This window comes from Lichenostomus cassidix, chromosome 7 (assembly GCF_008360975.1).
Source record: "Lichenostomus cassidix isolate B80296 chromosome 7, HeHo_3.0, whole genome shotgun sequence".
Lineage (NCBI taxonomy): Eukaryota > Metazoa > Chordata > Aves > Passeriformes > Meliphagidae > Lichenostomus > Lichenostomus cassidix.
In genome coordinates, this window is record NC_139488.1 from 35591691 (window position 1) to 35618375 (window position 26685).

Genomic DNA, 26685 nt, shown 5'->3' on the forward strand with positions numbered 1-26685 from the left:
GAAAAGGCCACAGAATTCCCATGGATTCTCTCCATGTGTCAGTTCTGTGCCACAAAGCCAAAATTTGAGGAGCTGCACGCAAATATTTGATCCCACGGTGGAATTCTGCAAGCACTTTACATTGTGTTCTGTTTAAAATCCATGTGCTAAAGAAAATGACCTTTTTTAGCCATCCTTGCTCAGTAATTCCACGTGAAAATCTAGTCACAGATAACTTTCAATTATGCTTACTGATTTTGGAATTCCATGGATAATATTTTGGGGTTTTCTCAATAAATTAATTTATTGACTGCTACGTCCTCCCTTCATCCAGTCATGTAATAATTCTTACAAATTCCATTTCCTGCTGTTATTAAGACACAAAAGTGTGGGCAAACAATGTACAACGACAGAAAAAAAAAAGATGAAAAGATCTCCCAGGAATTTCCATTTCATTTCCCAAGCAGGACTTCTCTCCACAGAGCCACAGTGGAAGGATATTCCACCTGAAGTGACACAAATAAAGAGGGAACAAAGCCACAGCTCGTGGCTACAGCAGAAGATGAATCATTCCTTTTATCAGATTTCCTATCCATCATTCCTTTTCTATCAGGTTTCCTATCCTTACTCTGAATAAACTTTGCCAGATTGTCTGGACTCAAACACACAGACAAATTTTTCTTCTGGCATGAGGAATGAAGAAGTTGGAAATTTGTGTTAATAAGCTTGAAAGCAGAAGCAAGAGAGAGACTTTTCAGTGCAAGGTCCATTGAGTGATGTCCAAGGAAAATATTTTAATTCCTCTTCTTCTCAGTCCATGCAGGACTAGGGCACAATGGTACCAAAAAAATTTCTTTTATTAATTATTTAGCAAGCTGAACATTCAAATATGCTCTGTGACAAAGACCCACAAACGAAAAATATGTTTCAGACTTTGGCTTTTGAATATTGTTAAAAGCTTCTTAATTCCATCTGCTGGTGTCTCCCAAAAGTGCTCAGGTGGCAGCACCAAGTTTTCCAGGGTTTTGGGTGCTAGAACTTTGCTACACTCCTCCCATCACTGGGACAATCCTGCCACTTGTCATTTCCAGGACCTTCTCAGGTCTCATTTCTAGGCCAAATCCATCCTCGCACTGTGTTTCCCATAAGGTGCAGGGAGAGCAGGATGATTTCCAGTTTGGATATCAAAAGGTGCCAGGAATAAGGAAATTGCTGTCCATATCCTGCCGAAAGGGGGAATAAATAATGTGCTGAGGTGGAAGGGATGAGACACCTCAGCCCTGCAGAGGAAATGAGCTCCTCTCAGTTGCACATATTTTCTCTGATATCCCCTGCTGACACTTTCCCCGAGACCACCAGAGGTGTTTTATGTCATTATTCCCTCATTCTCTCTCCACTTGCTTCCTCTAATGACATCAAGACTCTTCTGTTTCCTCTGTTTTCCAAATTAATCTCTTTCCCTGCTATCTCAGGTCTCTGAACTGAGCCTCTCCTGCTCCAAGGAGCTCCCAGGAAACAACAGATCATTTAAACCCCAACTTTCATCTAAAAGATCATTTAAACCCCAACTTTCCATTTTTCCATTCAAACCCGAATTTTATTGGTCTTCCTGCACTAACAAACAGCTTGTGGGCTTATTTTTGGGGTAAAATATGTTGTAGAAGCCAAAACTTTTAAAAGAATAAAAGCAACCAACCCACACACCAAAAAAACAAACCAAGCCAAAAACAAGGAAGGGAATTATTCCCATCATCAATTAAAAAAGGCATGAGTGACACTCTGATATGGGACAGGTTTGGGTTTTCCTCTCTTGCAAAAAGGGCTTCCCAGAAATCCAAACTCTCCCGAGCAGAGCAATGCCAGCTTGATTTCCTTGGCATTTAGGAACACCAATTGTCCCTTTTTTTTTTCCTTGCTGCTCTTTGCCACATTTCTTGGAAAACAACAGCTGTGTTTATTCAACTAGCAGGATCCTGATGACTTGATGATAGGCTAATCTGCTGGAATTCCCAGTGGGACTGTCCTGGAGGAATCTCTGCTGAGCAGCACACAATTGCCTCTGGATGACACAAATCCTTGGAAAGACTTCCATACTTCTGGCCTGTCTGGAAGGTTATCATTATCCTGTTAGTTCCCTGAATTTCTTGCAGCATGCACCGTATTTTTCAGGGTTTTTTGGAATAATTTCCTCGGGCATCAACGTCAGGAGGTAATTCCACAACACAAACAATTTCCAAGCCGTGCACCCTGACCAGAGGGAGGGAGGCAGGATGCTGAATTAGAATGGAAAAGAGCTCAGCATCCAGGGATTGGATCAGGATTGAAATCAGGGATATCAATCCCTGGGACTGGCAGTGCTCTCCTCAGAACAATACAGACACAGAGCCTCAGCAGGCAGCTCCCAGAATATATCAAACCATCCAGGAGCAAAGCAGCCATGGGAAAGCAGCTGAATTAATGCCATGGATCCAAGGAAGGAGCTGTCAGTGCTCAGCTAGCCAGAGCTGGGTCTGCTCCCTGCCACAGGCATGCCCAGAAAATCCCTGAGCACAAAGTTTTGTTTACTCAGTGCTTGTACTACAGAGGGGAAACTATGAGTAAATAACGTTTTCTCCACACTTCAGTGCTGTGTTGCTGCATACCATTTGAATATAAATTGTTAATGGATAGTAAAGTGTTCCAGGTCAGGTTGGAAGGGCTTGGAGCAGCCTGGGATAATGGGAGGTGTCCATGGCAGGAGTGGGATGGATGAGCTTTAAGGTCCCTTCCAAATCAAATCCATCTGGGATTCTGTGAAGCCAGCTGGGACTGGGAATGAGGAGGTAGATAAGGAACAGGGATAGCAGGGTGAGAGATCAGGATTTTCCCATTGCCATCCCGATGAAGGACACACAGGAACCCAGGCAGTTTTCCCATATTTCAAACCTCAAACACAACCTTTTCAAAAGCCACATCCAGACCCAGACCAAGGCAGTGGGTCTTAGTTTCTTTAGCTGAGTTTTAGGCCATATGGGCAAATGTTCATTTATCTAGAATTTCTTGCAGAGCTGTTCCCTGATCTTTCCACCTGCATTCCTGGTTCCTAGAAAAACACAACACATCATCCAATACAGCATATTCTCCATGTAAAGAATAGATACTCTCTCTATAAAGCCGTTTTCCAGGGGGTTAGTGATGCTCAGTAATGATCTCTTGCTTCCTTCTAGGCCACTGATAGAAACATCTAGAACCAAGCTGAAAGTCTCCCTTAGCAGGAATTTATTTCTCAGTTATCATCTCTTTAAGCTCCCCTTTGAAACCAGGCAGTTGCCAGCACAGCTTATTTAATATGTGCCAGATAATGATTTCTAGTTCTCAATCAACATTTCAAACAAGCCCCACTTCAAATGTTTTATTTAAGTTTCGGTTTATTGCAGTCTCTTTTTCAGCCTAACCTGCACTCTTAGAAAAACTAAAAATAGAATAAAAGATTGGGTTGGCTTGACCCTCTCTAATTCCAAAACACCCTGTTGACTGGCCATTTACTGCTCTCATTTATTTCTTTATTCACACCATTTTATAGCTCTTCCTATTATTTTTTTCCCTGAACTGAGGAAGCAATTTCTTCTCTGCTTTTGTCTGTAAGTAGGTATTTAATTACGTAGCCCCAATCTGCATAGAAATAGAGTCACTTAATCATTTCCTTGCCCATCTCCAAGACATAACTCAGATTGTTTTCACACTGAATCCCCAACCAACGAAGCATTTTAAAGCTAGGCTGATGTATTCTTGTTTTCCAATATTACAGACTGGTCCTTATCTCGTAGAAGAACAATAAAATTAATCCCAAATACCCCTAAAAAATCTCAGCAAGTGGGGATTCAGGAAGAAGAAATTGATTTGTATGCAGTTGTACATAAATACAATCCCATCAATGCAGATGGTTCTCTCCAAGTGTATTATCAGTGCTGATGGACTGAATAAAATGGGTGTCATTTTCCCTCACGTGACTGAAATCCTCTTGGCTGGAAAATTAACCACAAGTAACATCTCTGAGCTCTCCAGATTGAAAAATAGGCAAGAGATTCCTTCTGCATTTCGGATATGAAGCCAAAAAAAGTTCAAACACCTTACAGAACCAAAGGGTAAAACACCTTAAAAATAAACAAGATGCCCTTAAATCAATTAGAACATTTCCATCCTCACGATGCAACATGTGTCTGCATTAAATACTCATTTTGAGATAATTATTATTTTAATAGTTTTAGCATCCACTTCTTTAAAATAAACAGAACCAGGACTGGTTCCCCACCTTGTCACCAGCCCAGAGCACTGAGTGTCACCTCAAGTCCTTCCCTGAGCATCTCCCACCATCTCCCAGCTCTGCTCCAGCCCAAGGCTAAGCCAGGCTTGGCCACCTCCACCTGCACAAGGTTGTTCATTCTCCCCCTGGAAGAGCCATGCAGATAATTAGACCATTCACAATCCTCTCTATAATTAAAACACAGCGTGCCCTTAATGCCACAGTGCATGTTCCCAGTCCATTATTCATCAGGCACCTCTCAAATCATGTCCCCCATCTATTTTTTATATTTCCAGGCTATTCAGGAGCTCGCTCCAGGCACTCTGCAGGGACAAAAGTCTCCAGCTGGATTGCTGCTTCTTCCAAGAGCTGAGATTCTGAGAGTTTTCCTCCTCATCTCCAGATCTCCAGATCCCTTCCTGAGCAGGAAACTCTACAACAGGTCCAACCACATTTTTTTTTCCCAAGGGAATTAATCCTTGCACAATTTCAGGCACTTGCCAGCACGGAATAAACCAAAGTTCAGGGCAGTTGCAGCTGCCTCTGTTGTTTCCCCTGGGGTGGAGTTTGCAACACTCTGTCAGCTAAAGGGGTTTTTGGAGGAGCCACAGAACCTCTCTGACCAGCAGGGATGTGAGCAGCACTCTCAGAGAAACCTGGAATTATTTTTTTTCTTGCAAGATTAACATTAACATTAACATTCCTGTTCTTCAAGAGGGATTATAAAAAGGAGGGAGGGTGGTTTTTTACAGGGCAGGTGTTGATAAAATAAGGGGGAACAACTTTAAATTAAAAGTGGAGAGATTTAGATGGGATATTAGGAGGAAATACTTCCCTGGGAGGGTGCTGAGGGGCTGGGCTGGAATTCCCAGAGAAGCTGTGGCTGTCCCTAGATCCCTGGCAGTGTCCAAGGCCAGGCTGGACAGAGCTTGGAGCAACCTGGGACAGTGGAATTGTCCCTGCCATGGAATGGATGAGCTTTAAAGTCCTTTCCAACCCAAACCATTCTGATTCTTTTATTCTACAACTCCTAAAACATTATTTTTCACCTTGATGCTAAACACCAACAGAAAGTCACAGCAAGGGAGCAGCAGCCCAGCCCTGGGAATGAAGGGATTCAAAAAGTCCATATAAATCTCTTCCAGCATCAGCTCCTAAAAACCAATTAATGGTTCTTAATGTCATCAAGGTCTGAGCTCCTGCTGCTCCTGGGGAAAGCCTGGCTGGTTGAACTGACATCTCTGCTCAAGGCCTTCTGCAGCAGTGCAACACAAAGGAGAATAACCAGTAATACAATGTGTATTTATGCTATAATTTCAATCATTAAATAAAATGTCACTGTATACACACAGCTGCTTTTTGGAGAGCAACAGTAATTTCCTGCTTTTCAGTGACTTGAACAAATGTGGTGAGTTTGATTTAAAAGTCTTTTTTTGCTTGTTTCTTAATTGGTGAATTCTTGTGCCAAAGCACCCAAACAATTCGGAGAATTGCGAGGAAAACTGAATTAACTTTCAAACGCTCAGTGGCACAAGATGTCTGTAGGAGTTGGAAAACCACAAAGACAAGCAGTAATCTCCTGGTTTACTTCCTGCTGGTAATCCTGGGCTGCCTTGGAGAGAGTTCTTGCACTTCAGGTGGAAGAGCTGACAGGAGCCCAGTGATGTGTGCATCCTCTCGGAGGTGATGAAATCAGATTGTCACTGATAGAACAGACTTTCCCACATTGTTGTATTTTTATAAGCCTCAAGCACCTGTTTTCTTTGCAGGAAGAGAAAAAAATATCCTGGCTGGAAAGTGAGTACACTGAAAAAAAATTCACATTTCCCAGTGTTGCCTTGTGGTCGTGGCCCAGCAGGAATTCCCCAGGGTTTATGGGTGAAGCAGAGATCAAAACTGTCAGGATTAAACTGTCCTAAGCCTTCAGAGCCACTGAAATTCATAAAAACCACAAGTTTACAAATCAGTCTGAATAAAACAAGAGTAGCTGCTAACGTTCAAAAAAGGAACCTTAATAATTAAATCATTACCTTTAATTTAACTGCCTTCTCCCTATTTCCCATGGAAGGCTTGGCTCCAGGTTATTACCCAGAAGAGGTGATTTCACTCCCTATAAAGATTTCCATTTGATCACCAGAATAGTACAAAGGATTTCACACAAATCCTCCTAATTTGCTGTGCATACATCACTGCCATCACTCTCCAAAAGCACTATTTTGTCTGCTGCTTGCAGCACTCTTTAGCTCACACACACACATATATATGGATATATGGATGGGAAATATGTGGAGTTCCTCAGCAGCTTCCTAAAAATAAAGCCCATTCAAATAAAGCTGGTCCTGTGGGAAATACACAGATATTTGGGAAAGGCAGATAGGAAGGGAGATTCAATCCCATTTTTATTTATAAATGTTCAATTTGGACGTTTGAGAAGTGCTGTCCAGTGCAGGTCACAATGGAGGCAGCCATGGAAATGGTTTGATTTTGTTTATTGGTTTTAAGATTTCAAAATGCAACATTTTAGAATTGTGAAAGATCTCACATCCTCTGGTGCTGGATTCACTTGTAGGCCAGCCAATGAAATCTTGATTAAGGAAATAATCCTAATGAATACTGACAAGAATGTTACAGATCTGTCCTGGCATGGAGACCAAGGGTTTGGACAGGAACTCTGAGAAGTCCTGATTTCCTTTTTTTTTTTTTTTTTTTTTTGTGAGATCATAGGCAACAAAAAGGCTCCAATTAATTAAAACCTGGTGCATGTGCTGCAACTGTAGGTCGAGGTTATCACAAAACTCATCTGAGCAGAAAAATGAGCACCAAATGAAAACCTGAGCCCTTTGCTCAGTGACACATCAAATTTCTATTGTCATTATTTGTGCCCTTCCTTATTCTGATTCCTCTGTCATCCAGCAAAGGCCCTGAATAAAATAAATAACCTTATTAATTATGTAGAGACAGGTTTTGTTGATTTCATTAATATGTATTGAATTCTGTGTCTCCACATAAGGTCAAAAGGAAGAAAGGAATTTTTATTATTATTGTTATTATTATGATATCTGTTCTGGGAGTTTGTCCCAGTGATGTGAGGGGGAGATGTGTCCATACACATATTCCCACGTGGATGGACAGGCCAAGCCCAGGATGTTTCCAGCATTTGGTTAACAACATCCAAAACTGGATTTTGGATTTGTCAGTCAAAACACAAATAACAAAAGCTGTGTGGGAAGCACTCACCCCTCTCAGAGCAAAGAGTGGCATTTTTCAGCCAACACAAACCCTTGCTAATGACACCAACATGCCACCAAAAGTGACCTAGAAGGTGGCATGTTGGAACTTTGGGGTTGGAACTGGGTGACCTCTAAGGTCCCTTCCAACCCAAACCATCTCTGAACCCATGAATAGCAGCAACAAAAACCTTTCACTGCCATGTCCAGTCCTGCTCAAGGGAGGTGAAATCCTGTACTTTGGAAGCTGACAATGTCCATTTTTCCAGCTGCTAGTCTAATAAATAAAGGCTACATTTATTTTTAAATGCTGCTCCTTCCCAGCTCTGTGGAGGAGAGAGAGGAGGAGAGGAGAGGAGAGGAGAGGAGAGGAGAGGAGAGGAGAGGAGAGGAGAGGAGAGGAGAGGAGAGGGAGAGGAGAGGAGAGGAGAGGAGAGGAGAGGAGAGGAGAGGAGAGGAGAGGAGAGGAGAGGAGAGGAGAGGAGAGGAGAGGAGAGGAGAGGAAAAGGCCCACCCACCCCTCTGAATTTCTCTTTATTGACCTCAGCCAGCCATAATTTATTAAGCAAACTACCTGGCACCAGCAGACAAACTCCAAGTCTACGTTTTTCCATTACCACTCGGAGGAGAAAGTCTCCAAGAGCTGCGCCAGGAGCACATGGGTGAAGCGATCGATGGGGAGGAGGGGGAAGCTCAATCACCTCTCTTGTCACGCTCTGCCCCCAAATCTGCTGCTTTTCATCTCCACCACCACAGCTCTGCCTCCTCTGGACCCACACAGGTGTTCCCATGCACTTCTGGGCTCACCTGGCACGACCTGAGTCTGGTTTTAATTGCTTAACAAAGGTAATTTTATTAGCCAGATAGAGATACAGCAGCAGCAATAAGCTGGCTTCGAAATATCAAGAGCCTTTCAAGATTGGATTTTTAGTTAGCTTGCTGCTCTTTCTTTAGGATCTAATTGATTTTCTTGACATCTCTTTAGCCTGGCATCCTGCCTGCCTAAGTACTTTATCTGACCTTCGGGCTCTCTGCCAGCCATCGATCCAATCCCTGCTCTCCCAACTTTGATAAGGGCTAAAATGTCCCAGCGCCAGCCAGACAGGAACTCAACAGCCACCAAATTTCTCTCATCCTGCTCTGCCTCTCTTCTCCTTCTGAACAACGCTGAAATCAGATCCCACATGTGCTTGTAGTCCAAATTCCTCTTCCAGGAAATATTTTGCCGAATTAAAAAAAAAAAATAATAAAATACATCCTAAAGCGAAAGTGTTTAGATCGAGTTTTCAACAAAGAGCTAAAATAAAGATTTTCTGAAATAGAAGCAAACTTGAGCTGTTAAAGAAAATATCAAAACAAAAAGAAAGGGGGGAAAAAAAGGGTGTTGGATTTTTCAGTAGCATATCATGCACCCGAATCAATGACAATATTTTGGACACTGCCAAACCTTAAAGGAAAGCAAAAGGATATTATTCATGCCTTTAATAACAATTTCCAAGGCAGCAGTTTATTATAAATTACTAACGGCAAAATACAGCTCCAATGTAAAATGGGAACTAAAGATTGAACATAAAACTTGTTTAATTAGTGCAACGACAATCAAGGTTGAGTTTTCCCAACTCCCACTTCCCCCTGCAAGGCCTTGTAGCCACGTTATCAGAGCCATTAAGATAAGGTGAATTTCAGTTGTTTCCTCCAGAGGTTTTACCGTGGAAAGGCCACACCAGGAGGCAGGAGGGAGCACATGGATCATGTCCTGGATGGAGAATCCTGAAGCCACCAGAGCTCAATGAAATGGCAGCACACAGCTCAAGATTTTGGGACTTGGAGCTCCACAGGAGCAGCAGCCAAAGCCCTGAGATGGACAAGGGAGTTTGCAGACTCCAAAGAATTGATCAGGTTTTGCTATTAGTATTTTTTTTAAGTTTTTGTGTTGGTTTTATGCCCCAAAGATGCAGTGAGGAGCTGTGGTTTCGTGATGAAACTCAAGACTCAGGAAGCACTGGCTGAATCCTAAAATGCTCTTCCCACCAATTGAATCTTTCTGTCTCCCTAAAATACTGACAATGAATTCTGCCAGATAAATACCTTAGAAATTGTATTCAAGGACTTGTTACAGAGAAAGACAAATACCATGGACAGACAAGAACCAGGTTGGGAAGATGCCCAACATGGGCAAAACTGCCCTGGATGCAAAACATTCACTAAAATATTCTGTATTTATATGCTCCCTATATTTGCTCTAAGCAGTTAAAATAAAACCCATTTCAAAATTTAAGTTTATCAGCCTCACAAGGAAAGATAAGGATTGACAGGAGAGTAAATAAAGGTACTTGAATCCCAAATTCTTGCAAAGAGGAGAGGGGTGTTTTCTCTTCTTTAAGAGATAATAAACTGCACTGAGGGAAAACTTCAGCAGGGAAAATAAGGGATTTTTCAAGTGACGAGGAAAATGATACAAACAGAGCAACCCATTAATGGCCTTTCTCAATCTCCCTCAGATATTTAGGATTCATCCTACCCCTCACCTGCCCTGCAACGTGTTGCATCCCCTCCCCTCATTCATACCAGCCTGGAAAGAGGCTTAAAAAGTCCTCTCATCTTATCAAGGACTCGTCTGTTCCCCTCCAAAGCAATAATTGAAGTCCCAATTAAGATTTTGTGGATTGATGCACTATTTAGGTTCATTTGGCCTCCCTCCCACGAGTGCCAGGCTGCTCCATATAGCAGCAGGACAGGAAGACGCCTTGCAGACGCTTTGGCAAAGGCCCAGCAGAGCATCAGATCCTGCAGAGAGCCTGTGGGAGCTTTGGCTGAGGCTGCCTGAGCTCCTGGGTCGTAAAACAAACGCATCTGACAGGGAAGTCAGCAGTGAAGTTGAGGGGATCAGCAGAAGTGGAGCACTGATGGAAAGGGTTTTGCTTTGGGGTCCTGGGGCTGAGATAAAGGGGTTGAGCTCAGGGTTCTCCTTGCTATCTGAGCTTCCCAACTCGCTTGTGATGCAGGAAATTCCTGCTGGGGTTCCTCAAATTCTGCTCAGCTGAATGAGCTGGAGGTAAGGAAGGTGAGGAAGGATCCTACTGCAACTCTAAGGGTTGCTGAAGTGACCAGTGCTCCATGTGGGAAGGGAAAATCCTGCAGGAACTGCCATGGGAAGGATCTCCAGAAGGGGAAAATCCCCCAGGAATTGCCATGGGAATGATGTCCATGCAGGAGCTCAGCTGGCTGTGACCCTACAACCTCACATGGGCTGTTGAAATGTCCACTGCTCCACCTGGGAGGGGAAAATCCCACAGGAATTGCCATGGGAATGATCTCCAGAAGGAGAAAATCCCACAGGAACTGCCATGGGAATCATCTCCATGCAGGAGCTCAGATGGATGTGATCCTCCAACCTTCACACAGGGCTGTTGAAATGTCCACTGCTCCACCTGGGAGGGGAAAATCCCACAGGAATTGCCATGGGAATGATCCCCAGGCTGTGACCCTCCAGCCTCCCAGTGGGAGCAGCCGAGGAACTGGAGGGTGGAGAGGGATGAATGAAAATTTGGAAGATGTTCTGAGAAGTGGGTAAATGGTGAGTGTAGCTCAGGAGAAATGGGGAGCAGGGAAGGTGATTCAGTGGGAGCAGCACGGATGGAGAGATGAGCAGGATCAGATTCCTGATCTTTAGGGAAGGACTAATTTGTTTTAATTGCAATCAGCCTTTTTCCCTTGCAAGTGCTGACATTTAGCCCAGATTTATCCATTTCTGTGGGGATAGCTGGGACTAGCTCTGGGTTTGGAGCCAGTGATTTTGCTTTCTTATGATTTCTTATATTTTTGTTATTTTTATTATAATTTTATCATTTTTTAGCAATTTATCGTATTTTTATTTTTTTATTATTTCTTATAGTTTCTTCTATTATTGCTAATGGCACCAGCTGAACAAACGTGGCCTGGAAACCATTAAATCCTCCAGAAACTTCTCTAGGGATGGAAAATTTATCATCAATGCCCTTGATATTTAGTGCCAAACCTTCAGCTACTGAGATGTGGGCGAGCAAACTCCTGGGATTTTTTTCCCACTTTCATCACGAGGTAGAAGTTTTTCCAAGCTTTTGCTAAATTATTTCACTGCGAGGTTTGAGAACTTAGAGCTGCTTTCATTGAAAAATTCATGTTTCACAATCCTGTTCTAAAATGGCTTTTTTTCTCTCTCTGGTAATGTTTTACCTTTGGTTTAGTGAATTTTTAAGTTTAGGCTGAATGTGATTTTTAACAGAGATATCACATAAGGGAACTTAAAGGACTAAAACTTAAAATTTGGTTGTTATCAATCCATCACACGGATGTGGAGTGAATTTTCAAGCTGACACATATTCTGTTCTTAGCCAATCTGCTCCCATCTCCAATTATTTATCTTCTCTGAGACATTCCTGACTTTGCAGGTTTGGTTTTTCTTGGGATCCCATCCTGCCCCAATTCTGTGCTATCACCAACCTCTTAGAGCAACACAATTTCCTGACCTGATATTTTAATACTTGTTTTTCTGTATTTATCATTCCTTCATTCCTGATGTCATTTATTTCTCCTTTTCAGGATCTTCTTCTACACAATTTACTCTCCTGATTTCTCCCATAACTTGGAATTTCTCACATATTTTATTTTCAGTAAAGGTCACATTTTACAGAGAAACTCCCCAAGAGATGATTTAAAACACAAGTATCTGGCAACCACATTTGAATGTAGGACAAGATTTGAGGTGAAACTCATCCAGTTAGTCTGTAATGACACCATTCCCCTTTTCCACAGGATGGGATGATGGGATAATGTCTATCCAGCTTCAAAAGGAACAAAAATCACTCCAATAGAGACATGGTTTAAGAGGAAGAATGGAAAGAATTAAAAGACAAAACACTTCCAGGTGCTATTTGCTATTTCAGGACCTACCATAGATTTGAATATTATTATTTTTAGTCAAAATAAAAACAGCAGCGGTCCCGTGGATGCACTTTTGAAATCCAACCACGTAAACCCCAGCAAAATTCCTGATTTATTTTGGTGAGAGCAGAAGTTTACTACACAGAAAATGAATATCACCATGAGGATACACTTAATAACTAGGTTGCATCCTCACCTCTTTAAAATCTGCCTCAAACTGGGCTGAAACCACACGGGTGAAATAAATCCCTCCTTCCCAAGTATCCTGTAAAATCACAAAAGGGTTTTTTCCCACAATATCCAGTGTTCACTCTTGAGGTGGCCTTGGGTTGACTGGAAAGAGGTTCCAGATTAGAGGAGATTTATTGAAAAGCCTGTTCAGCCCCTGCTTCTCCTGCAGCATCCTCCAAATACATGTCTATATCTCTTTCAAGATGACTAAATTTCTCCCCAAAGAGAGTTTGATCCATAAAAGTGCTGCTTTAATCATCGTCGACTTAATGATTCTTCTGCGATGTCAATTAAACGGGATGAAAAATTAAACCATTTACAGAACACGAGGACCTTTTAAATTACACATTTCAAAAATATTATTTAAAATTCAGGTTATATAATCCTTTTAGAACTGTCAAAGAATAATGCTGCTCTAACATTTGACTCATTACTCATGCCAATGCTTGTTGGAACTCAGAGAGTTGGCAGATATTTAAATACCAAACGCAGTGGAAATGAAGAAATTAGCAGGGTGGAACAGCAGAATGAGCTGGGGCTCTGCAGGAGGGAGGCACAAACCATGCAGGTGACAAAGCCTCTTAAACATCCCATTTTACACTGCTAACGCCACAGCAAAGCCCCTAATTGCACAAAAAAAAATCAGATTTCTGTGAATTAAATCATATACCCGACGTGGGTTTCTGCTTTTGTGCTCGGAAAACACGGTGAGCCTTTTTTTGCAGGAATATTTCTCTTCCTTTCAGCTGGTTTTACCCTTTCCAGTTGTCCCTCCCCACACCCACACCTCTGAATGGGGGTTTTACTCTCAACTCGTTCATTTAATTTCCTCACAAAGTTCCCTCCATCCTGCTGACTCCCCGGAGCAGCTCTAGAATTCCATGTTTTCAGTGTGCAGTGGGATATATTTATTGTAGCCACAGAAAGCCATCAGCTCTCTCTCCTCGCTGCTGCCTCTCTGATGGGAAATGGGGTGAGATGTTTTCTGTGGGACCTGCAGGAATGTGGGATTTCCCCTGCAGGGAAACACATCCAAATCAGCCAAAAAAACCACCCAAGAAAGGCTCCTTTGGCTTCTCCTGCCCAGCAGATCCACACCGCAGCTCACGGGGCTGTCATGTGAGGGTCAGGGGGAGCCTTGTCATGAAGGGAATGGAATAAAACCCACAGTTCAGTTGGGAATAAAGGACACCATTGATGGAGCTGCTGTGCTCCCAACAGCCATCGTGCCATCCTGTGCAGAAATGTGCAGCAGGCAGGAAAGGAAGGGCAAGCAGCCAGATTGCCAGGATGGTTTCTGGCTCTGCTGGCCATCAGCATCTCCAGAGTTTTGTCAGGGTGTGGTGAGGAAGTCTAGTTTTGGGAAAATGGAGCTGAAAACACATTCCAAAGTATGGCTGAGCACTCGATATTTTTGGCCTCTTGGGAGCAGAGGACCCCCAGGTACCTCCCAGGTGGGATTTCTTTTCATTCCACTAAATTCCCCTAAAGCAGCTAATTCTTCACTCAGGCACAACTTCACAAACCATTTTTCTCCATCTCCTCACACCCTGCAGTTTGATAATCCAACATTCAAAAGCAGCAAGATCGTGACAGAGCATGAAAGGAAGGATGAGCTGTGTTAACCACAGATTATTTCCTATTAGCCATTAATACCTTTTTTTTTTTTTCCCCTGCACTTTTTACAAGACAAGGCACTGGATCTTCCTAAGACACTAAAAAGATAAAATAAAACTCACTCAATATTACACCCAGCTGGGAAGGTGTACAAAAGGCAACTCAGCACAGGGGAAGGTATCACCAAGAATTTAAGCTTTTTATTTTTATAAGTCGAATCCGGAAGGTTAAATGAGGGGAAGCCTCCAAACGGAGCTGAAAATAATTTCAGAACTCTCCCAGCCGTGTTTAAACAAGAGGATGGTAACAAGTAATTTCTCAGCGAGGAGTGATAGTGATTTCTGATGTTATCACAATTATCGAGCCATTACTACGAGATAAGCCAATATATGACTCTGTGTTGCTCTGTGCATCATCCTGCTGGGGAGCACAGCCACTTATTTATATATTCCTCACAAACAGCACTGCTATTTAGCAGCTCATGTTTTTTTCCCAGTGTTCTCAAACCCTGTTTCGTGCTGAGCTCCCATCTGAGTAGCCACAACCAAAACCCATTTTCTCGGGAAAATACAGCAAGTTATTTGTAACTGTGGGGCAATATCCTCCACTATAATTACCATTCCTTAAGGAGAGAAAGAACAGAGAGAAATAAATATCACCCTAATTATTTCCTAGGCTGACTGTGGATTTTGCAGGAGATGGTTATTTTCAACAAGGGGAGCAGCAGTTTGCTGTTTTGACTTCTGACTCTGGGAGGTGAAACATCCCCAGGAGAGGTTGGAAAGGAGGTGATGTCTCAGCTAATCCTGTTCAGAATGACCTCTTGGTTTGAATTGCTGATGTGGCTGGGTTGTATCCATGATTCCAGCCCTGAGAGAAGCACATTTCCCTTCCTGCCAGTCCTGCCATGGGCTGGGGAGCTCTGGCAGCAAAGCAAAGCAGGTTCCTGGGGCCAGGAGATCCACCTCAACCACCTCAAAGCAGGAGGAGCTGGAGCTGGAGCTGGTTTGTCAAAGCTCTTGTGCAGCAGCAGCTTGAAAGTGTTTATTCTAATGCCCTGGTGTATGAAACAAAGCCAGTGGAGAGGAGCAGCTCTGAAATTGAACTCTGATCAGGGTGGTACTAAAAACACATCCCAGTGTTCACACCATGGCAGCTCTGTCCTGCATTCAGGTGAATTTCTGGACAGGTTTCCAGAGCAGCTTGGAGGATCACTGTGGTTCCCTAATGGCTGAGGGCAGCAAGGGATTTCCATGGTGTGCTTCACGCTTTGGAGGAGGGAGAGAAGGAAAAGTGTTTTATAAGAAATAATTCCTCTTTGCCATGATTTGGCAGAATTTGCCATAATCTGGTAATAGGCACTGCCATCCAGCAAAGAACCAAGTGATCTTGTCCCTCTTCTCAGCCCTGGATGTCCCTGGCTGCAGGGAGGGCTCAGATCTGATCCCAGGAAATTCCACCTGGGCATGGGGAAGAACTTCGTCCCTGGGCAGTGACCAGCACTGAACAGAGACCAGAGAGGCTGTGGATTCTCCCTCCCTGGGGATATCCCAGAACTGTCTGGACACACTCCTGTGCCCCTGACCCGCCCAAGATTCTGTGACCCAGCAGTTCAGAGGGGCTCTGAGTGTCCCCAAGGTCACTCAGAGTGAAAACCCCCAAGGCAGGGCTGGAGGGGAGCTGAGCAGCCAGGGGGATGTCCAGGTGAGGAGCAGGAGGAGCAGGGCAAGCCCTGGAGAGGCTGAGAGTAGAGAACCTCCAGCATCACCAGGGAATTCCCAGCCAAGGGGACTTGGCTGTGCTCAGAGCTTCCTCCAGGTGCAGTTTGGAGTGTAACACTAACCTGCATTGTGGGATTATGGGATAATGGGATAATGGGATAGGGACCAGGGAGCTGCCTTCCAGGTCAGGGATGATTCCAGGGGCACTTAGCACTGACAACAAACTCTTCTCTGTTTCATCAGTGATCCTCAGCACTCAGGTCTGACCACCCTGAGCCCAGCATTTTCTCTGCCTGTGAAACACTGGAGGTTTTTTCCCCCACCTGTTTTAATTAATCTCATTAGATATGAATTAACAGAATATCGCCGAAGGAAATTACATATTGTTTCGTCAAATGAATGTTTAGTTATTACAAAACCTTTCTATCCTCTGGACTAAGTGTTCAATATTTCCAAGGCAAATATTTGGTGGGGGAAGATCCACAACCCCCCCAGTTGCAGCTGTCGATACAAACCCTGCTTTTGCCCAGAGTTAATGGAATTAATGTCACTTGTTCACTGCAGGGCCATTGCAAAGCCTGGGTCTTATCAGTGACGTGCACAGATAAACAGATTTACAGGGCACGAGCTCCCCTGGCACCTTGTCTGTCAAGGTCACAGGTTACCCTGCAGAGCCAATTCCAAATCACCTCACAAATGGACTGAAAGCAGAGCTAACAAGGCATATTGATCTATATATTCATAGGCATATAGACATGGCCAAAATATCAGTTGGGAAAATTCTGTGTTAAACTGCATTTCCTATAAATCCTGCCTGTTTCACCTCTGTCTAGGAGGAAGAACATCAAACAATTCTTTTGTCTAAAATTATCATCACTTCTTTTTCTAGAATTCAAATGAAAATCCAACCAGAACAAAATTAAACCTAATACTCATCCTGTTGGTTAAATTAGGCTGCATCTAAAGCATGAAACCACTTGTTCCTATATCTGATTTCTTCCTTCAGTGAACAAAAGAAATTCTTTCTTTCAGGGAGCAAGATCCTCTATGAAATAGAACAATGTGGAACAACCACTGTCAGACTCTTCTCTGCCTCAGAAATCCTCAGTGAGCTGCTTCCAAGACACAAAAAAATGAGATTAACAAATAACTGGAAGATAATGCCAGTAAGGCATCCTGGAAGAGTTTTCCATCATTTGTGTGATAATGAACACCTGCCTGTGAAGTTGTATTTCTCCTGGACATTTGCAGCAACTTCAACCAACAGAAGGAAAAAGAAACTAATTTTGTGGCCATCTACAGAGTGCCTTAGACTGAGGAGCTACAACTCAATTTTCTAAACCAGTTTAAAAACTCTATTACGACGAATTTCCTTGTTAAAAATAAATAAATAACCCGGCATGTATAAGCTGAAGCCCTTTTACAAGCTCTTAAAAACTGTGCTATGGGCTAGATCTTAGATTAATGTTTGTGATGCACACTGAAAACCTGTAAAGCATTTATGTAATTGCTAGGCATTATTATTTTTATTACTGCAACAGATGGAACCAATCCATCTTCGTAGATAATATCTCATAAATGATTCATTATTATTCCTTTAACCTAAAGTCTTTTATATTTTGCAGATCCATGAGAAATAACTGTTAGGAGGCTCCATGCATAAAATAGTACATAAACTACCTAATGTCTTCCAAATGTAGTAGCCTTGCTGATATTCAGGCCTATTAATGTTCACATGGCTGCTGTTCCTCTCACAATCTGCTGCTCCTCCTCATTTTCCAGCACTGCTATTCAGGTGATGGAAAATATCACTGCAAGCAAGGGGTAAATAGCAAATATGGACCAGAGAAATAGAAATATCTACCAAACATGAGCAAAAGAAGTTTATAATGCAGCAGTCTTGGCCTTGATTGCTAAAGGATCAGATTTTCTGGGATCACACAGTCCATCCCTGCTTGGCCCAAGAACTTTAGGACCAATTTTAACCCAATCAGAAAGCCAGGTAGACATCTCCCAGATATCATTTCCTCTCAGCCTAATGAAAACTGATGGCTGGCAAAGGACACAAATTGGTGCTGTCAGTGGGGAAAAGGCTTCACTGGGAGCCCATCAGTGCCCCCAGGCCCCTCTGGCCAGGCAGACACTCAGACACAGCAGATGCCATTCCTGCCCACCCAGAGCTGACAGACAGGACACTGGTGATGCTCTGAAGAGGGAAAAGCTTGTCTGAAATGTATTAAAGCTTGGCACAAACAAAATAGTCATAATAGTATCAGTGACTGCTGAGCCCAACGTTTAAAATGGGAGAAAAAGCTGATTTACACACCAAAAAAAGTGTGTCTTGGATTGATAGAAGAAAACAGAGTGAGAAGTTAAACCCACCACATTTAAGTTATTATTTGGATGCTGTTTGGAAGCATCAATGGCCAAAACAATTCCCAGAGCTCAGTTTGAAGCACTGGGCCAAATAATCCCAAATAATCCAGGGGATGATTTGGGTTACTCAATCTGCTCATTACACATTGAACAATTAGCCAGTGTAACGGGAAAAGTTTATTGCTAGTGATGAGCCTTGGTGTGAAATCTGAAATATTTATGGGGTTTATCAATGAAAAAATAAATTACATTCTCCCTGTAATAGGCAGTGGGATTTGGATGGGAACCAGAGGTTATTCTGCTCACATTTGCCCCATGAAAGGTCCTGATCTTTTCCTGGAGATCTTTTCCAGCCTAAACAATTCCACGATTTCACAGCCCAGCTCTTCCCAATTCCTTGACTCAATCCATGACTAAAAACCACTGGAGTTTCACCTTCCACCCTACCTGTTCATTCTTCCCACCTTCTCTAAGACAAGATTCTGCTGGGGAACAAATTTTCAATTCTATTAAACTGCCAACCTTTAAAACCTCCTGCTCAACCCACCTCTTGCAGAGGAGTTTTATTCCTCACCACCCCGTATTTACTCGAGCTGGAAAGATGAGTTTGGGGGCTGAAACCGTGGAACTTTGCCACCAGGCACTTTGACATTGGCTTTCTTTTAAAAATGTTATAAGGAGTCAGTATTTCCCTTGGAAACCACATGAAAGCATCTCCAGAACAAGTGGAGCTATCTTTGCCTTGAAAAGCCCCATGTGATCCCAGCCATTCCACTTCCAACCAGCTCCCAACCCGTTCTGACTCACAAAAAAAACAGTGAGCTGCCTCGAAAGCTCGCCTTTAAAAAATCTAAATTCATCTCCAATTTTCATGAAAATTCATGTGAAAACACAGCTTTCAATAACCAAAAAAAGGGAAGTCAAATGGAGAATAACGTGTGTTCCAAGCAGCTTCAAATTCCAGGTTGGAATGAGGGAGTGTGGAGTCAGATCCTCCTTGGGTCAAAGAGCTGCCAGTCCTGGGATGGCAATTCCCTCCTGAAAGTCCTTCCCAAAGAAGAACCCTACAAAGCACAGAGCTGAGGCATCCCAGTAAAAAACAAACCCTCAAATCCTTCATCTCTGATCGAGCTGGTCCATATTCTAGCAGGAGGAGAGGCATTTATAAACTGACCTTTTCAAAATAATTCCTTTCCCATTGCCCTTGTCACGTACAAGATGCTTTCCCTACAAACCCAGCCCCGGATTTGTTCTTTTTGTTAATCCCTCAGTCAAACACCACCAGCTCCATTTCACTCCTCCTGAAGTGCAGCCCCTTGAATGAAATGACTTTGCTGCAAGCAGGAGAACAAAATTTCCTCTAATTCCACACAATCCCTTGAGTGCATGGAAGTTTAAAAAATCTCCTATGGCTTTGAACAACACAGGTTTGGTGAGTGATTAAACCAAAGCTTGTCTAGGAGAACAATGTGCAAGCAGATCTCCACTTTTCCCAGATGTGTTTTCCATGTTTTCCATGTTTTCCATGTTTTCCATGTTTTCCATGTTTTCCATGTTTATTTTCCATGTTTTCCTTGTGCTCAGCTGCTCCTGCCAAGGCTCCAGTGGCTCCCTTACCACTTTGGCCCCTGAATTTTCACATTTTAACTTTATTACTTAGTTAATTCTTTCACTTTACCAGGAGGTGTTTTAAATACAACTCCCAGCCGTTCACCATAACGAGGTTTCATTTACAAGTTTCTAACGAGCACCAGGGTAGAGAGAAAAGAAAAATCCCAGCTTTAAAACACACATTATTTTCCTAGCAAAGGAGAGAACAGCCAGCATTCATATGAGGTGATTGGTGAGGATGACAGCTCTGCAGCGAGATATATTTTCATTTCAGGATCCCCACAGCTACTTTGAATTTAATTGCACGGAAGACCACCAGGATTTCTTTCTCAAACACAAACCCAAAGCCTATCACCAAAGAAACAACTCTTACGTGCAGGAAACCAATCTTTCTGAAGCCTACCACCAAAGAAACGATTACTGCGTGCAGGAAACCAATCTGGGATGTCGAAATTGGTTTAAAAGGAACCAAAAAGGCAAAAAAACGACGGGAAGTGTGACTTTCAAGCGTGCACCAAACTGGGGCTTGGTGCTTCGGTAAAAGGAGAAGTTTGTAAATTGATTTATTAGCAGGGGGAGATGTGCAGGAATAATGTCAGGGACAGGTGGAATGATGGGAGAAGAGAGATTATCCCTGCTTTTTGTATTCCTCAGGAGCAGAACTGAGACTTGGGAGTCTCCAAAACACCTCTGAAGGTGCCCAAAATTGTCTTACCTTGCTCCAGGGAGGTGGAGGTGTCCAGGTTCAGAGAAACTTCACAGCTGCCAAGAGAGAGAGAAAGATGGGAATTACACCTTCCAGGAAAACTGGGGCATGTTTTGAAACAGAATAATGTGAAAAAACACATGAGATTGTAAATTAATTCTGCAGTGTTTAATGCACAAAATGTCCCCCTGCTTGGTCATGTTACAGGACATTGAATATTTGATAATGGGGAGCAGGGAATGGTTGGAGAAGCAGGAAAAAGTGGGATAAAGGTAGGGAATAAAGGGTGGGTCTGCCGATATCCCACTGCAGAGAAAACGTGTGGAGTTAGAATTGCTGAAGTAGGGGGAAGGAAACACAAGTTACTAAATTGTGCTACTCTGACACTTCCCATTCTCAGAGAGCACATGAATCACGGAGAAGGCTGAATATTTGTCACAGCTGTGATTTCAGCATCAAAAAGAAATAATTTTAGCTCCGATTTTAGGGGAGTTTCCAGAAAATTTGTCAGTTCAGCCAACCGGATCCTAAACTTCTCCACGATCTTTGGCAGGGGGAGCTTTCTTTGGGTTTGAACCCACCAAGGAACTCTTGGAACCACCATGGTGACCAAACGTGGTCAAGGGCCTTGGTGGCCTCCTGGACCACCCTGAGATGTCACAGTCTGCATTTTGGTGGCTCTTGGTGCTTTCAAACTGATGCCTGAGCCGCATATTTTCAATTTCAAAGACGAAGAACCGTCAGCAATACAAAAATATCAAAATGCTGAAGCGCAGCTTTTCGGGTTTGATGATCAAAAAATGATGCCCTTAAAGTTTTCTGCTCTCCAAAGCAGTGGGGTTTTATTCTTGGCAGTGACAAAACTCCAGTTCCACCCGCAGTCCTGACTCACTGGGAGTGTTTGGGAGGGGAAATGGCCAAGCTCCATGAGGCTGCACTAGGAGCTATAGCTGGCAGCAGAAAAGGAATGGTTTGTATTCCAAAAAAAAAAAAAAAAAATAGGATTCTGGAGTAAACAAACTATTTGCAAGTTCAGATTGGATTTTATAGCGGAGCAGAGGAGATATGAAACTTGGAAAGTGTTTAGAAGCTCAGAGCAAAATATTTTATGTGAAACAAAATGTTGCATTCAATTCTAAGTTAATAGTTTCTACTGGGAAAAAAATGCCAACAATTCCGATTTTATTTTTCAAAGTGAATTTCTCTATATTGTCCTTACAAACCCTGCACACAATATGTGTGAGTAGATCCAAATTTTATTTGGATATGAATATATCCAAATTTTAACCCCCACGAGTCCAGCCTGACTCTCCACACTTATCTGAACCATGAACTGATGCAGACACTTGTATTTTCCCCGATTCCTGCTACCACCCAATATTGAAAAACGGCTTTAAATCAGTTTAAAATTACAAAGAGGAGATTTTTCTCGGAGTGAAATCCCTGCAAAGGTGAGCTGCAGTGGGAAGGAGGTGTCCTGCTGGCTCCCTCCTTTGCTGTGCTGCCCACACTCCTCTCCTACCTTTGGAATCTGCCTCACTTTGTGGTGAATCAGTGCAGCAAATGAGGCAGCAGAGAACCAAGTCTCCAGAAAACAGCGAGTTTTTTGCTGCCAGTTGAGCTCCCTGATTCAGCTCCTCACAGGGCAGTCGAGCTCTGGGATCACATGGTTTGGGGAGCAGGAGGAAAAAGATGATTTCATGAGAAATATGTAATGTTTTTACATCAGCTGATTTTGGAGTTGTCTTTGCTCTAACCTAAGACCTTCCAGCACACCTCTGTTTCAGATCTCTCCTTTCAGGTACAAATCATCTGTTCCTAAACCCACTGAGAGAAGGGAAAAAAAAACCCAAACCTACTCAAAATTTGAAAATTCCTCCAAAGCAATTACAAGGCAATTTATGCAGCTGTTGTTTCTGAAATATAAAGGAGGTTAAGGCTGTTCTCAAATGTATTTTTTGCAACAGTTCATAGTTTTTTTTTTTCCCTGTGAACCTATTATTCTTGGAGCTTCCCTTCTCAGGCCCTGTGCACTCAGTTTTATGGATAAAACCTCGGGTATTTGCTGCAGGCTCGTGCTGCAGTCCCACTGGAAGCTCAGCTGGCAGTGCAAGACATCCCCAGCTCTCATTCCCAGAGCAAACTGCTCAGGGAACAGGATTAAAACTCCTAATATCCCCCAGGATGACTTTCAGGCACATCCCTGGGGATTGATCCGTCAGCTGCTTCACAGCTTGCGTTTGGCAAACACATTTTTTCCTGTGGAAATCCTGCCTAACAGGTTAAAAGGGGATTTTCCATTTTTTTTTTAGGTCCATAACCCACAGCAAAAACTGAAGTGTGATGGCACAAATAGCTAAAGCTGGCCTGAGACCCCTTCCAGCCCTCCTATGTATCTCCAGCTGCATTTCCTGAGGCACAGGGAATTTGTGATCAGCGCTGGGAAGCTCAGCATGAAGGACGGGGAGAAAATCCCTGCTCAGCCTGATCCAGTGGATCCCCAACCCCACGCAGGGGAGGTGTGGGAGGAGGTGGGAGGACAGGTCTGGCCCCTTCCACACTTTGTGGAGCTGCAGGGAAGAGCTGGTCCGAGACAAGAACACTGACAGGAAACCTTCCGCCTGAAATAGGCGTTGTTCTTCTACACCTCCCACTGAACAGTGGGTACAAGCCAGGAATACAGACTTTGGAAGCGAATCCCGAGGAGCTCTGAGGAATGTATCAAAAAAGTCCATATGGTTTTGCCAAATCGAGTGTGCAGAGCTGGGTAAATTTAGCCGAGCGCTGAGGAGCTAAAATTTGTCTCGTTTGACCCAAGTGGAAGGAACAGAGTCATGAGGCTCTTAGACACAAATCCATCCGACTGATTCAGCTCGGGGAGGGCAGAAATTGATGAGTAACACATCGTTTCATGTGTGGAAACAAAGGGACACCTCGGCTCTCAAAGCAGCACCGAGGAACAGGGAAGATCTTCCCAGACAGGTCTAAATAATGCCGTTTTTCCCAAACAAATTTAGGCGGTGAAATTCCGAGTGACAAGTGCCTGGCGCTCCGACAGCTGGGCCCACGGCTCCAAGTTTTCCTCCTGGAGTTCCAAAGAGTGAAAGCTTTGTTTGAAATGGAGGTGGAAATTCTTACAATGAGGCAGGAGGTGAAGGCCCTGAGGAAAGCAGGGCTGCTCATTGTCAGAATTCCCAGTGTTCCGAAGGGTGAGGCGCCAAGTAAATAAGGAAAGCTTTCCCAAGGCTGCCAAAACCATCCTATTTCCATCTGCAGTGGGATAGCCTAGCCCTGCTCATGCCTTTCCCCTGGAACACCCTGGTGTCACCTTTTTAATTCCCCTGGCACATCCAAAATGACCTCTCTGGAAGCTGTGCTCAAGGTCAAGCTCAACTCCATGAATTTCCAGTGGCTGAACTTTTCCATGCATGAACTTATAGGAGTAGATCTTGGCTATGAGCTTCTTCCTCACCTCAGATCCTGGGCTCAGTTTTGGGCATCTCATGACAGAAGGCCATGGAGGGGCTGGAAGAGTCCAGGGAAAGGAATGGAGCTGGGAAGGGGCTGGAAAACTGCTGAGGGAGCTGGGAAAGGAGCTCAGCCTGGGGCAAAGGAGGCTCAGGGGGACCTTGTGGCTCTGCACAGCTGCTGACCGGAGGGGACAGCCAGGGGGTCAGGCTGTGCTCCAGGGAACAGGGACAGCAGGAGAGGGAACAGCCTCAGGCTGGGCCAGGGGAGGTTTAGTTTGAATATTAGGAACAATTTCTTCCCAAAAGGGTTGTCCAGCTCTGTCCCAGCTGCCCAGGGCAGGGGTGGAATCCCCATCCCAAGGGATTTACAATCCATGTGGATGTGGCACTTGGGGACATGGGGCAGTGGTGGCCTTGGCAGTGCTGGGGATGGTTGGATTTAGTGATCTTAGGATTTTTCCAACCTTTAGGATTCTCTGATTCTGGGATTTCTGAGCACCTCCTCCCTCCTTCCTCATCTGCTCCCTGTGATCAGAGGCTTTGGCAAAAGTTCCCTGAATTCCCCCTGAAAAAAGGGTTTCTGACCAAAATCCCTTATTTCTGGCACTGTTGCCATGTCAAAAGAGGGGAGAATAATCGAACACCACACACAACAAATCCCCCAAACTCACCCAGCAAGAAGAAATGCAACTAGAAAAAGAAGGGCATGTTAAGCACCAAGAATAATTTCAATATAATTATTTATAAAGCTGAATACAGACCAGTGAAGGGCAATGTTTGTGTGGTGGGAAATGCAGCTATGAACACATCTACAGGAAAGAAACACATGAAAGTCCTTTGTGATTGAATTGCAGAGTTATCTACAAAAAAAAATTAAAGATTTAAAGCTCACTTTCAGTCCCACTAAGCCAACTCTTTCCATACCCACAGGAAAGGATGAACCTGGTGGATAAAGCAACCAGGATGTGGTTCTGGGAAGAGGGAAATCCCAGGGTCTGGGAGCTGCAGGTGAATCCTGGCACTGAGCAAGAAGGAAGTTTTCCCATCCAAACCTGCACTTTTACAAATCCTCCAGATATTAAAAAAACATGATTATGCTTTTCAAAAAATATCAGCCCACAGTTCTATAACTCTCACCTTCCTCTCCTCTCCCTTGAACCTTTAATTAAGTCTCCATTCTGCTTCCAAGCAGCAGCAGCAGCCTAATGGCTTCAGAATATTTCCTTACAAACTTCAAAACACCCAGGCTCGCTGTGAGTTGCAGGCTTTGAACACGAGCTGCTTAAATAATCCCTTTTATTTTTATTTATTCTTGAAAATATCAGATTCTAATCCTTTCTAACCAATGCAATGAAAAAAAAAAAAAAAAGAAAAGGCATATCTCTTTGGAATATTTTCCCTTTTTTTGCCAGTTTTGTGATGAATCCATGTGTAACTATACAGGAATTCTCACATGAAAAGTGTTCACAGCTGCAAAAAAAATTTTAAAAAAAGAGCATAAAAATGGTTTTTATCAGCAGATCTTAAAGAACTTTTACAAAGCACTGATTCTAACAGATGGAGAACCTGAGACTCAGGCAAAGGAACTTCTCTAAGTCACCTGAAAAGGTATTGCAAGTTGGCTTTCTGCTGGGTGAGCTCTTTAGGACTACCTGGAATAATTCCTGGGTGAGACCTTCAGGAATGGTTTTAGGGCATCAGATTAGGAGTTTTCACGGACAGGAGTGAAAAACACCCTCAAAAATGTCACCTTGGGAAGCTGAGGGGAGGAGAGAGGCCAAGTACACAGCCTGGGATGGTGTGAAAATAAATCTGCCGCCATGAGTTTTGAATTATGAGTTTAGCATGAAAAAACATTGAATTCCACACTGGTTTGGGGTTGGAAGAGAACTTAAAGATCATTTCATTCCACCCTTCCATGGAAGGGACACCTTCCACTATCCCAGGGTGCTCCAAGCTCTGTCCCACCTGGACACTTCCAGGATCCAGGAGGCCATGGACAAACACCTGAATGCAAAATAGAAATTTCTACAGCTGTAGGCATTGCCCTGTGTTTTGCTGCTAAACAAAAATGCAGCAGAAAAAGTGAGGTTGGTTTTTCACACCACCACAAGCAAACATTGCCTTCCACTTTCGAGGTAAACTGGGTTTGGAGCAGCTGCAGATTAACACATAAATCTGTATTTTTATTTACTGTTGGAGAACATTTATGGCAGTTTTCTAAAAAACCTCCACTTATCCTGCCTGTGCTGCCGTGCTCTCCCCAGATTCCCCTGACAGATTAATAGAGCAGAGACTGCTGTGAATGCAAGACACATTTCCTCACAGATTTGTTTGAAATATAAACTCGGGGCTTAGTTTGCTAAACATTTGTTTTCCTCCCATTTTGATATTTGGAAGGAAAATAGATAGCTCATAATTAGTCAAACATTCACTGGAGAATGAAATAACCACCAGTCCCTTTAATCTGTTGTTCAGAATTCTGCAGGATCTGGAGCTCTATAAATAAATTCCTGCTTGCTCTTTTCTATTTGTACCAGTG

General features: G+C 43.3%; 2 long non-coding RNA genes across 2 annotated transcripts in view; one reads left to right on the plus strand and one right to left on the minus strand.

The window, feature by feature from the left end:
- LOC146434945 (uncharacterized) overlaps positions 1–26685 on the minus strand; it is a 192760-nt gene that overhangs the window by 82449 nt on the left and 83626 nt on the right. Inside the window, exon 3 of the long non-coding RNA XR_014853318.1 lies at positions 20683–20729. This is a non-coding gene — a long non-coding RNA (uncharacterized LOC146434945). The remainder of the gene's footprint in view (positions 1–20682; positions 20730–26685) is intronic.
- Positions 11228–12628, plus strand: LOC146434946 (uncharacterized). Its single transcript, XR_014853316.1, has 3 exons — positions 11228–11278; positions 11384–11568; positions 12070–12628. It is a non-coding gene; the product is annotated as an uncharacterized LOC146434946 (long non-coding RNA).